This window comes from Pristiophorus japonicus, chromosome X (assembly GCF_044704955.1).
Source record: "Pristiophorus japonicus isolate sPriJap1 chromosome X, sPriJap1.hap1, whole genome shotgun sequence".
NCBI lineage: Eukaryota > Metazoa > Chordata > Chondrichthyes > Pristiophoridae > Pristiophorus > Pristiophorus japonicus.
This window is the reverse complement of record NC_092010.1, coordinates 25661962-25674003: the sequence shown is the minus strand read 5'-3', so window position 1 is coordinate 25674003 and position 12042 is coordinate 25661962. Positions and strand designations below refer to the sequence as shown.

At 56.6% G+C, this 12042-nt stretch overlaps 1 protein-coding gene across 1 annotated transcript in view; it reads right to left on the bottom strand.

Annotated features, from left to right (window-relative positions):
• Window positions 1-12042, bottom strand: part of LOC139240932 (sodium channel protein type 8 subunit alpha-like) — a 291960-nt gene that overhangs the window by 271123 nt on the left and 8795 nt on the right. The gene's annotated exons all lie outside the window — the stretch shown is intronic.

The following is a 12042-nucleotide window of genomic DNA, read 5'->3' as shown; positions in this document are numbered from 1 at the left end:
AGAAGAGAGAGAGAGAGAGAGGGCAGATGAGAGCAAGCGGAAGAAAGAGAAGGAATGACAGAGAGAGAGAGCGACAGAAAGTGCGAGTGAGCAAGAGTGAAGGAGGCCGAAGGAGAGAGAGAGAGAGAGAGAAAGAGGTGGAAGAGAGAGTGAGAGAAAGAAAGATAGAGGGGGAAAGAGTGAGCGATTGAGAGAGTGAGGGGGAAGAGAGAGAGAGGCAATGGAAGAGAGAGAGGAACGGCAGAGAGAGAGCAAGAGAGAGCGAGAGGGGTTGGAAAAGAGAGAGAGAGCGAGAAAGAGGCGGAAGAGAGAGAGAGAGAAAGAGTGGGGAGGTAGAATGCAAGGGGTCGAAAGAGAGAGAGGGGCGGAAGAGAAAGAGAGAGAGGGGTGAGGGAGAGAGTGAGTGAGAGGCGAGGGAGAGAGAGAGAGAGAGAGATAGAGAGAGAGAGAATGAGGTTGAAGAGAGAGTGAGAGAAAGAAAGATAGAGGGGGAAAGAGAGAGCGATTGAGAGAGGGAGGGGGAAGAGTGAGAGGGAACGGCAGAGAGAGAGAGAGAGCAAGAGAGAGCAGGAGGAGTCGGTTGAGAGAGAGAGAAAGAGGGGGGAGGTAGAGTGCGAGGGGTCGGAAGAGAGAGAGAGGGGCGGAAGAGAGAGGGGGCGGAAGAGAGAGAGAGAAGGGTGAGGGAGAGGGTGAGCGAGAGGCGAGGAAGAGAGTGAGCGAGAGGTGAGGAAGAGAGTGAACGAGAGGTGAGGGAGAGAGTGAGCGAGAGGGGAGAGAGAGAGAGAGAGCGAGGGAGCGCGAAAGATGGCGCGAAAAAAAAGCAGCAGGGAGATAGAGAGGGGCGGCAGAGAGAGAGAGAAAGAGAGAGAGAGAGTGAGAGAGAGAGAGTGAGAGAAAGAGAGAGGAGCGGGAAGAGAAAGTGAGAGGCACGGAAGAGAGAGAGGGGGGAGAGAGAGAGAGAGAGAGAGGATGGCAGAAGAGGGAGAGAGGACGGTGAGAGAGAGAGGTTGGGGCGGGGGGGGGGGGGTGTGGAGAGAGAGAGAGAGAGAGAGAGAGCGGAAGAAAGCGAGAGGAGGCGGGAGAGAAAGAGAGGTGGGAGAGAGAGAGGCAGGAGGGAGAGAGAGGCGGGAGAGAGAGAGAGATTGAGAGGGGGGGGCAGGAGAGAGAGAGAGAGAGCGGAAGAGAGTGAGAGAGGTCGGAAGAGAGAGAGAGGGCGCAAGAAAGATGGGACGGAAGAGCGAGAGAGAGAGAGAAAGAGCGAGATAGGCCAGAAGAGACAGCGAGAGAGAACGAGAAGGGGCGGCAGAGCAAGAGAGGGCTGTAAAGAGAGAGAAAGAGTGCGGAGAGAGAGAGAGAGAGAGAGAGAAATAAAGAGTGGGGTGAGAGAGAGAGAGAGAGAGAAAGTGAGAGAGAAAGACTGCGGAGGGAGAGCGAGAGAACGAGGCGAGAGAGAGGAGGGAGAGAGCGAGAGTGAGGGCGGGAGAGCGACCGAGAGACCGAGAGAGAGTGAGAGAAAGGGCGGGAGAGACAGAGTGAGCGCGAGAGAGCGGAAGAGAGAGAGAGAGAATGAGAGAGAGGGGGGTGCAGAAGAGAGGGGTGCAGAAGAGAGAGAGAGGTCGGAAGAGAGAAAGCGGAAGAGAGAGAGAGGGGGCGGAAGTGAGAGAGCGGAAGAGATAGAGAGGGGGCGGAAGTGAGAGAGCGGAAGAGATAGAGAGGGGGCGGAAGAGAGAGCGAGAGATGTCATGTATTCAACTGTCATTGTAACCCATGTATAAGCTGACCTAAGTTGTACACCTTGAGAAGACTGACCACAGGGGGCGAACTTGTGGGAGACACTCCTAACCTGGACCCCTGGTATAAAAGGGGAAGCTCCACCCACTGTCTGTCTCTTGAGGTCTTGGTAATAAAGGTAACTGGTCACAGAGTGATCTTTTCTCATATATGGGCCTCGTGTGCATTTATACTGTATAGCGAGGACATATTATTGGCGATGAGAAACTGGGATTTAAACCACGCGAGCATGGCCACTAGCAGCACAGACGAGATGTACTGTGTTGGTGATGATTGGGACGACTTTATTGAGACACTACAGCAAAGTTTTGTCACTAAGAAATGGTTGGGACAGGATTCGGCCGACAAACGCAGGGCTCATCTCCTGACGGTTTGTGGATCCTGAACGTACTCCCTGATGAAGGACCTTCTAGCGCCAGAGAAGCCGGCGGACAAGACTTTTGAAGAGCTCAGTAAGTTGATCGGGGAACACTTTAAACCGGCGAGCAGCATGCACATGGCGAGACACCGGTTTTACACGCACCGGCGGCGAGAAGGGCAAAGCGTTCCAGACTTCGTGGCAGACCTCCGGCGACTGGCGAGCCTATGTAAGTTCCCAGATGCATGCAGAGCGGAGATGCTGCGAGACTTTTTTATTGAGGGCATCGGGCACGCTGGGGTTTTCAGGAAACTGATTGAGACCAAAGACTTGACCTTGGAAGCGGTGGCTCTGATAGACCAGACATTTATCTCAGGGGAGGAAGAGACCAGAATGATGTATGACAAAAATCTTGGCTCAAATGCGGCAAACGACCAGGGAGTCAACACTGTTAACATGGCACACAGTTCTCCAGGCAGACAGGGGCAATTGGATATGCCCCAGCATGTAGTCGAACCCAAAGAGGGAATTCAACAGAGACAATGGCGAGCTGAACGGTGATTCATGCCATCGCAACGGACAATGCGGCCAGTAATGGGGCCATCAACACCTGTTAATGCTGCGCTTAAGGACAGTTACAGAGATAGTCAGAGACGATCGACTGGTAATGGACCTTTTGCTTCCAACAACGGGGCCTCCAGCTCATGCTGGAGGTGTGGAGGCAAACACCCAGCCAGAGCTTGCAGGTATCAGCAATATACCTGTAGAAACTGCAATGTCAGCAGTCACTTGGCATGTATGTGCAGGAAACCTGCAGCTAGGTTGATGTACGAGGGGGACGGGCCCGATGTAAGCCCTACGAGGCCAAATGAATGCTGAGGAAATTGCTGGAAGCTGAAGTTCAGCGAGTTCATGTGGAGCACATATACAGTTCATATACCAGGACACCACCGATAATGATGAAAGTGCTCCTCAATGGCATCCCAGTATTAATGGAGCTGGATACGGGGGTCAGCCAGTCCCTGATGAGTATCAAACAGTTCGACAAATTGTGGGCGTCCAAGGCCAGGAGGCCAAAATTATTGCCGATTGATGCACTGCTACGGACATATACAAAGGAGATCATTCCGGTGCTAGGCAGCTCCACGGTAGTCATGACCCACAAAGATTCAGAGAACAGGTTGCCACTCTGGATTGTCCCGGGGGACGGTCCCGCACTGCTGGGGAGGAGTTGGCTTGCTGTCATGAACTGGAAATGGGGCAATGTCAATGCAATTTCTTCTGTGGAGCGAGTATCATGCTCACAGGTCCTAGACAAATTTGACTCATTATTTCAACCCGGCATCGGTACTTTCATGGGGACCAAGGTAGTGATTCACATAAACCCGGATGACAGGCCAGTACACCACAAGGACAGAGCAGTGCCGTACGTGATGCGGGAAAAGATAGAAGGCGAATTGGAACGCCTGCTGAGGGAAGGCATCATCTCGCGAGTCGAATTCAGTGACTGGGCGAGCCCGATCGTGCCGGTGCTCAAGGCAGATGGGTCGGTCAGGATATGTGGCGATTACAAGGCCATCAATTGGGTGTCACTCCAAGACCAGTACCCGCTACCGAGAGCGGAGGACCTCTTTGCGACACTATCCGGTGGCAAACTTTTTTCAAAATTGGACCTGACCTCAGCTTACATGACCCAGGAGCTGGCGAGTGAGTCGAAGAAGCTGACCACCATCACGACACTTAAGGGGTTGTTTGAGTACAACAGATGTCTGTTCGGGATTCGTTTGGCTGCTGCGATCTTTCAGCGAAATATGGAAAGCCTCCTCAAGTCGATTCCAAGGACAGTGGTTTTTCAAGATGACATCCTCATCACGGGTCGCGATACTGAAGAACACCTCCACAACCTGGAGGAGGTGCTACGCAGACTGGACCGGGTAGGGCTGCGACTGAAAAAGGCGAAATGCGTCTTCTTAGTTCCAGAGGTAGAATTCCTGGGGAGGAGGGTAGCAGCAGACGGGATCAGACCTACTGCGTCCAAAACGGAAGCGATCCAGAGAGCACCCAGACCCCGTAACACGACGGAGCTGCGTTCGTTCCTGGGGCTCCTGAACTATTTTGGCAACTTTCTTCCCAAGTTGAGCACGCTGTTAGAGCTGCTACATGTGCTCCTACGCAAAGGTCGCGAATGGGTCTGGGGGACAGCCAGGAAAGGGCTTTTGATAGAGCACGCAATTTGTTATGTTCCAACAATCTGTTAATGTTATATGACCCCTGTAAGAAACTAGTTTTAACGTGTGATGCGTCGTTGTATGGGGTCGGGTGTGTGTTGCAGCATGTGAATGCCAATGGTCAGTTACAGCTGGTAGCTTATGCCTCCAGAAGTCAGTCCCGGGCATAAAGGGGCTACGGGATGGTAGAAAAGCAAGCGCTAGCATGTGTACATGCAGTAAAAAAAAATGCACCAGTACCTGTTTGGCAGGAAATTTGAGCTGGAGACTGATCACAAATCCCTAATGTCACTTTTGGCCGACAACACGGCCATAAATGCAAATGCATCGGCCCGCATACAGAGGTGGGCACTTACGTTAGCGGCCTATGACTACACAATTCGGCACAGACCGGGCACTGAAAAGCGTGCCGATGCACTCAGCAGGCTACCACTAGCCACCACTGAGGGGGCAGCTGAGCATGATGCTGAGATGGTCATGGCTGTTGAAGCTTTCAAAAGCGAAGGCTCACCTGTGACAGCCCGTCAGATTAAAGTCTGGACAAATAAAGACCCGCTACTGTCTTTAGTTAAGAAATGTGTCCTGAATGGGGACTGGGCAGCCACGTACGGGGCATGCCCTGAGGAGTTTAAACTGTTTCATAGGCGCAAGGATGAAATCTCCATTCAGGCCGATTGCCTACTGTGGGGAAACCGAGTAGTCATGCCCCAGAAGGGCAGAGAGGTGTTTATCAGAGAACTTCACAATGAGCACCCGCGCATTGTCATGATGAAGGCAATTGCCAGGTCACACGTTTGGTGGCCAGGGATAGATGCCGACCTGGAACTTTGTGTTCGCAGGTGCAACACGTGTGCTCAGCTGGGCAACGCACCCAGGGAAGCCCCCCTTAGCCCCTGGTCCTGGCCCGACAAGCCATGGTCACGCATCCATGTGGACTATGCAGGTCCTTTCATGGGAAAAATGTTTTTGGTTGTAGTAGACGCCTACTCCAAATGGATTGAGTGTGACATTTTAAATTGAAGCACTTCCTCTGCCACGGTAGAAAGTCTACGGGCAATGTTCGCCGCCCATGGTCTACCGGACATCTTGGTCAGTGACAATGGCCCGTGCTTCACAAGCACTGAATTCCAGGACTTCATGGCAGGCAATGGAATCAATCATGTCAGAACGGCACCGTTCAAGCCGGCCTCAAACAGCCAGGCGGAACGAGCAGTGCAGATAATCAAACAGGGGATGCTCAGAATCCAAGGGGATTCCCTACAAAGCCGCTTATCACGCCTCCTGTTGGCCAATAGATCCCGACCACACTCGCTAATGAAAAGGATGCTCAAAACCAGGTTATCCCTTATACACCCCACTATGGAAGAAATTGTTGAGAGCAGGCATCAGTCACAATATGACTACCATGACAGGAATGCGAGGGCGTGATGTATTGATATCAATGACGCTGTTTTTGTCCTTAATTACGCTGCAGGGCCCAAATGGCTTGCAGGCACTGTGATTGCCAAAGATGGGAATAGGGTTTTGGTAGTTAAACTTACCAATGGACAAATCTGCCGCAAACATGTGGATCAAACTAAAAGGAGGTTCAGCAACCCCATAGAAGAAGCAGAGGCAGAACACGGCGTAGAGTTTACTCCACCACAGGTGACCGAACACCGGAACCAAGTGGAGGAGAGCCCAGTCACTGTGGGCAGTCCGGACAGGCCTGAGGCACCACAAACAGCAGACACTCAGGCCAGCGCCCAACAACCGGAGCCCCAACTCAGGCGCTCTACAAGGGAGCGTAAACCACCAGAGAGACTCAACCTGTGATCCTAATAAGACTTTGTGGGGGAGGTGATGTCATGTATTCAACTCTCATTATAACCCATGTCTAAGCTGACCTAAGTTGTACACCTTGAGAACATTGACCACAAGGGGGTGAACCTGTGGGAGACACTCCTAACCTGGACCACTGGTAAAAAAGGGGAAGCTCCACCCACTGTCTGTCTCTTGAGGTCTTGGTAATAAAGCTAGCTGGTCACAGAGTGATCTTCTCTCAAGTATGGGCCTTGTGTGCATTTATACTGTATAGTAAGGACATATTAAGAGAGAAAGAGAGAGAGAGAGGATATTTCCCCTCATGGGAGAATCTAGAACTAGGAAGAGAGAGCGAGAGACAGAGAGCGACAGGGGTGCGGAAGAGAGTGAGAGGGCGAGAGGGCGAGAGAAAGTGAGAGAGAGGGCGGAAGAGAGAGAGAGAGAGAGAGAGAGAGAGAGAGAGAGAAAGAGGGAGAGAGAGGGGCGGAAGAAAGAGCGAGAGACAGAGAGCGAGAGGGGTGCGGAAGAGAGTGAGAGGGCGAGAGAAAGAGAGAGAGAGGGCGGAAGAGAGCGAGAGAGAGAGAGAGAGAGAGAGAAAGAGGGTGGAAGAGAGCAAGAGGGTGCGGAACAGAGAGAAATAGAGAAAAAGAGAGCGGAACAGAGGGAAGGAACAGCAGAGAGCGAGAGCGAGAGAGAGAGAGAGAGAGAGAGAGAGAGAGACAGGAGGCGGAAGAGAGCTAGAGGAGCGGAAGAGAGAGAAAGCGGGCTGAAGGGAGAGAAGGAACGGCAGAGAGAGAGAGAGAGAGAAAGGGAGGGCGGGGGAAAGAGAGAGAGAGTGAGAGAGAAAGGGAGGGCGGGGGTAAGAGAGAGAGAGAGAAAGAGAGATAGAAGAGAGAGAGAGCAGAAGAAAGCGAGAGGGGGGCAGGAGAGAGAGAGGCGGGAGAGAGAGAAAGGTAGAGAGGGGGAAGAGAGAGAGAGAGAGATTGGAAGGGGGGCTGGAGAGAGAGAGGGTGGAATAGAATGAGTAGGGGTGGAGTAGAGAGAGAAAGCGGAAGAGATAGAGAGGTGCGGAAGGGAGAGAGAGCGGGGGAAAGAGAGAGAGAGAGAGAGGGAGAGCGAGCGAGAGGGGCGGAAGAGAGAGAAAGAGGGCTGAAGGGAGAGAAAGAATGGCAGAGAGAGAGAGAGAGAGAGAGAGAAAAAGGGAGGGCGGGGGAAAGAGAGAGAGAGAGAGAGAGAGAAAGGGAGGGCGGGGGTGAGAGAGAGAGAGAGAGAGAGAGAGAGAGAGAGAGTGCGTGAGCGGGAGAGAGCAAGAGGAGCAGGAGAGACAGAGGGTGGAAGAGAGCGAGAGGGGCGGAACAGAGAGAAAGAGGGCTGAAGGGAGAGAAGGAATGGCAGAGAGCGAGGGAGAGAGACAGAGTGAGGGAGACAGAGCGAGGCCGAAAGAGCGCGAGAGAGAAAGAGGGCTGAAGAGAGAGAGGGGCGGAAGAGAGAGAGAGAGAGAGAGAGGGAGAAAGGGAGGGCGGGGGAAAGTGAGAGGGAGAGAGGTGGGAGAGAGAGAGGCCGGGGAGAGAAAGAGCGAGGCCGGGGAGAGAAGGAGGCCGGGGAGAGAGAGAGAGAGAGAGAGAGAGAGAGGCGGGAGAGAGAGAGAGAGAGATTGAGAGAGGGGGGGCAGGAGAGAGAGAGAAAGAGTGGAAGCAGAAGAGAGCGAGAGGGGTCGGAAGAGGGAGAGAGAGAGAGAGAGAGAGAGAGAGAGCGAAAGGGGTCAGAAGAGACAGCGAGAGAGAACGAGAGGGGACGGCAGAACAAGAGGGGGCTGTAAAGAGAGAGAGAGAGAGAGAGAGAGAAAGACTGGGGGGGGAGGGAGAGAGAGAGAGAGAGAGAGAGAGAGAGAGAAAGACTGGGGAGGGAGAGAGAGACGGAAAGCGAGAAAGACTGTGGAGGGAGAGCGAGAGAACGAGGTGAGAGAGGAGGGAGAGAGCGAGTGTGAGCGAGAGTGAACGAGAGTGAGGGCGGGAGAGAGACCGAGAGAGAGTGAGAGAAAGGGCGGGAGAGACAGAGTGCGCGCGAGAGAGCAGAAGAGAGAGAGAGAGAGGGCAGGAGAGAGAGAGAGAGAGAAAGAGAGAGAGAGAGAGAGAAAGAGAAGAGAGAGAGGGGCGGAAGAGAGAGCGAGAGACAGAGAGCTTGAGGGGTGCTGAAGAGAGTGAGAGGGCAAGAAAGAGAGAGAGAGGGCAGAAGCGAGCGAGAGGGTGCGGAACAGAGAGAGAGAGAGAGAAAGGGAGCGGAAGAGAGGGAAGGAACGGCAGAGAGCGAGAGAGAGAGAGAGAGACAGAGACAGGAGGCAGAAGAGAGTGAGAGGGGCGGAAGAGAGAGAAAGAGGGCTGAAGGGAGAGAAGGAACGGCAGAGAGAGAGAGAGGGAGAGAAAGGGAGGGCGGGGGTAAGAGAGAGAGAGAGAGGGGATGGAAGAAGGGGGAGAGAGGACGGGGCGAGAGAGAGGGAGGGGGTGGGGAGGGGGGAGAGAGAAAGAGAGAGAGGGAGAGAGAGATCAGAAGAAAGTGAGAGGAGGCGGGAGAAAGAGGTGGAAGAGAGAGAGAGCGAGAAAGAGGGCGGAAGAGAGAAAGCAGCAGAGAGAAAGAGAGGGGCGGCAGAGAGGGAGAGATAGAGTGAGAGAGAGAGAGAGAGAGAGAGAGGGAGGCAGAAGAGGGAGAGAGGGCAGGGAGAGAGAGAGCGAGCGCATGGGAGAGAGCGCGGAAGGAAAGCGAGAGGGGACGGGAGAGAGAGACAGCGATAGACAGAGAAGCGGGAGAGCGCGAGAGAGGTGGGAGAGAGAGAGGCGGGGGAGAGAGAGGCGGGGGAGAGAATGAGGCGGGAGAGAACGAGGCGGGGGAGAGAGGTGGGAGAGAGAGAGGCGGGAGAGAGAGAGGCGGGAGAGAGAGAGGCGGGAGAGAGATAGGCGGGAGAGAGAGAGGCGGGAGAGAGAGAGGCGGGAGAGAGATAGGCGGGGGAGAGAGAGGCGGGGGAGAGAGAGGCGGGAGAGAGAGAGGCGGGAGAGAGAGAGGCGGGAGAGAGAGAGGCGGGAGAGAGATAGGCGGGGGAGAGAGAGGCGGGGGAGAGAGAGGCGGGAGAGAGAGAGGCGGGAGAGAGAGAGGCGGGAGAGAGAGAGGCGGGAGAGAGATAGGCGGGGGAGAGAGAGGCGGGGGAGAGAGAGGTGGGAGAGCGAGGCGGGGGAGAGAGAGGTGGGAGAGAGGCGGTGGAGAGAGAGAGGCTGGAGAGAGAGAGGCGGGAGAGAGAGAGAGAGGCGGGAGAGAGAGAGGCGGGAGAGAGAGAGGCGGGAGAGAGGCGGGAGAGAGAGAGGCGGGAGAGAGAGAGGCGGTGGAGAGAGAGGTGGGAGAGAGAGAGGCGGGAGAGAGAGAGGCGGGAGAGAGATGCGGGAGAGAGAGAGAGACGGGAGAGAGAGAGAGGCGGGAGAGAGAGAGGCGGGAGAGAGAGAGAGAGAGGCGGGAGAGAGAGAGGCGTGGGAAATAGAGGCGGGAGAGAGAGAGAGGCGGGAGAGAGAGAGGCGGTGGAGAGAGAGGCGGGAGAGAGAGAGGCGGGAGACAGAGAGAGGCGGGAGAGAGAGAGGCGGGAGAGAGAGAGAGGCGGGAGAGAGAGAGGCGTGGGAGAGAGAGGCGGGAGAGAGAGAGAGGCGGGAGAGAGAGAGGCGGTGGAGAGAGAGGCGGGGGAGAGAGAGGCGGGGGAGAGAGAGGCGGGAGAGAGAGAGGCGGTGGAGAGAGAGGCGGGAGGGAGAGAGGCGGTGGAGAGAGAGGCGGGAGAGAGAGAGGCGGGAGAGAGAGAAAGGCAGGAGAGAGAGAGGCGGGGGAGAGAGAGGCGGTGGAGAGAGAGGCGGGAGAGAGAGAGAGGCAGGAGAGAGAGATAGGCGGGAGAGAGAGAGAGGCGGGAGAGAGAGAGGCGGGAGAGAGAGAGGCGGGAGAGAGAGAGGCGGGAGAGAGAGAGAGGCGGGAGAGAGAGGCGGGAGAGAGAGAGGCGGGTGAGAGAGAGGCGGTGGAGAGAGAGGCGGGAGAGAACGAGGCGGGAGAGAGAGAGGCGGTGGAGAGAGAGGTGGGAGAGAGAGAGGCGGGAGAGAGAGAGGCGGGAGAGAGAGAGGCGGGGGAGAGAGAGAGAGGCGGTGGAGAGAGAGGCGGGAGAGAGAGAGGCGGGAGAGAGATGCGGGAGAGAGAGAGGTGGGAGAGAGAGAGGCGGGAGAGAGAGAGGCGGTGGAGAGAGAGGCGGGAGAGAGAGAGTGGCGGGAGAGAGAGAGAGACGGGAAAGAGAGAGAGGCGGGAGAGAGAGAGGCGGGAGAGAGAGAGGCGGGAGAGAGAGAGAGAGAGAGGCGGGAGAGAGAGCGGCGTGGGAAAGAGAGGCAGGAAAGAGAGAGAGGCGGTGGAGAGAGAGGCGGGAGAGAGAGAGGCGGGAGAGAGAGAGAGGCGGGAGAGAGAGAGGCGTGGGAGAGCGAGGCGGGAGAGAGAGAGAGGCGGGAGAGAGAGAGGCGGGAGAGAGAAAGGCGGTGGAGAGAGAGGCGGGGAGAGAGAGGCGAGGGAGAGAGAGGCGGTGGAGAGAGAGGCGGGAGAGAGAGAGGCGGGAGAGAGAGAAAGGCGGGAGAGAGAGAGGCGGAAGAGAGAGAGGCGGGGAGAGAGAGGCGGTGGAGAGAGAGAGGCGGGAGAGAGAGAGGCGGGAGAGAGAGGCGGGAGAGAGAGGCGGGAGAGAGAGAGAGGCGGGAGAGAGAGAGAGGCGTTGGAGAGAGAGGCGGTGGAGAGAGAGGCGGGAGAGAGAGAGAGGCGGTGGAGAGAGAGGCGGGAGAGAGAGAGGCGGGAGAGAGAGAGAGGCGGTGGAGAGAGAGGCGGGAGAGAGAGAGGCGGGGGAGAGAGAGGCGGTGGAGAGAGAGAGGCGGGAGAGAGAGAGGCGGGAGAGAGAGAGAGGCGGGAGAGAGAGAGAGGCGGGAGAGAGAGAGAGGCGGGAGAGAGAGAGGCGGGAGAGAGAGAGAGGCGGGAGAGAGAGAGAGGCGGGAGAGAGAGAGAGGCGTTGGAGAGAGAGGCGGTGGAGAGAGAGGCGGGAGAGAGAGAGAGGCGGTGGAGAGAGAGGCGGTGGAGAGAGAGGCGGTGGAGAGAGAGGCGGGAGAGAGAGAGGCGGTGGAGAGAGAGGCGGGAGAGAGAGAGGCGGTGGAGAGAGAGGCGGTGGAGAGAGAGGCGATGGAGAGAGAGAGAGGCGGGAGAGAGAGGCGGGAGAGAGAGGTGGGAGAGAGAGAGGCGGGAGAGAGAGAGGCGGGAGAGAGAGAGGCGGGAGAGAGAGGGGCGGGAGAGAGAGAGGCGGGAGAGAGAGAGAGGCGGGAGAGAGAGGCGGGAGAGAGAGAGGCGGGAGAGAGATGCGGGAGAGAGAGAGAGACGGGAGAGAGAGAGAGGCGGGAGAGAGAGAGGCGGGAGAGAGAGAGAGAGAGGCGGGAGAGAGAGAGGCGTGGGAAATAGAGGCGGGAGAGAGAGAGAGGCGGGAGAGAGAGAGGCGGTGGAGAGAGAGGCGGGGAGAGAGAGGCGGGAGAGAGAGAGAGGCGGGAGAGAGAGAGGCGGGAGAGAGAGAGAGGCGGGAGAGAGAGAGGCGTGGGAGAGAGAGGCGGGAGAGAGAGAGAGGCGGGAGAGAGAGAGGCGGGAGAGAGAGAGGCGGGAGAGAGAGGCGGTGGAGAGAGAGGCGGGAGAGAGAGAGAGGCGGGAGAGAGAGAAAGGCAGGAGAGAGAGAGGCGGGGGAGAGAGAGGCGGAGAGAGAGAAAGGCAGGAGAGAGAGAGGCGGGGGAGAGAGAGGCGGTGGAGAGAGAGGCGGGAGAGAGAGAGAGGCGGGAG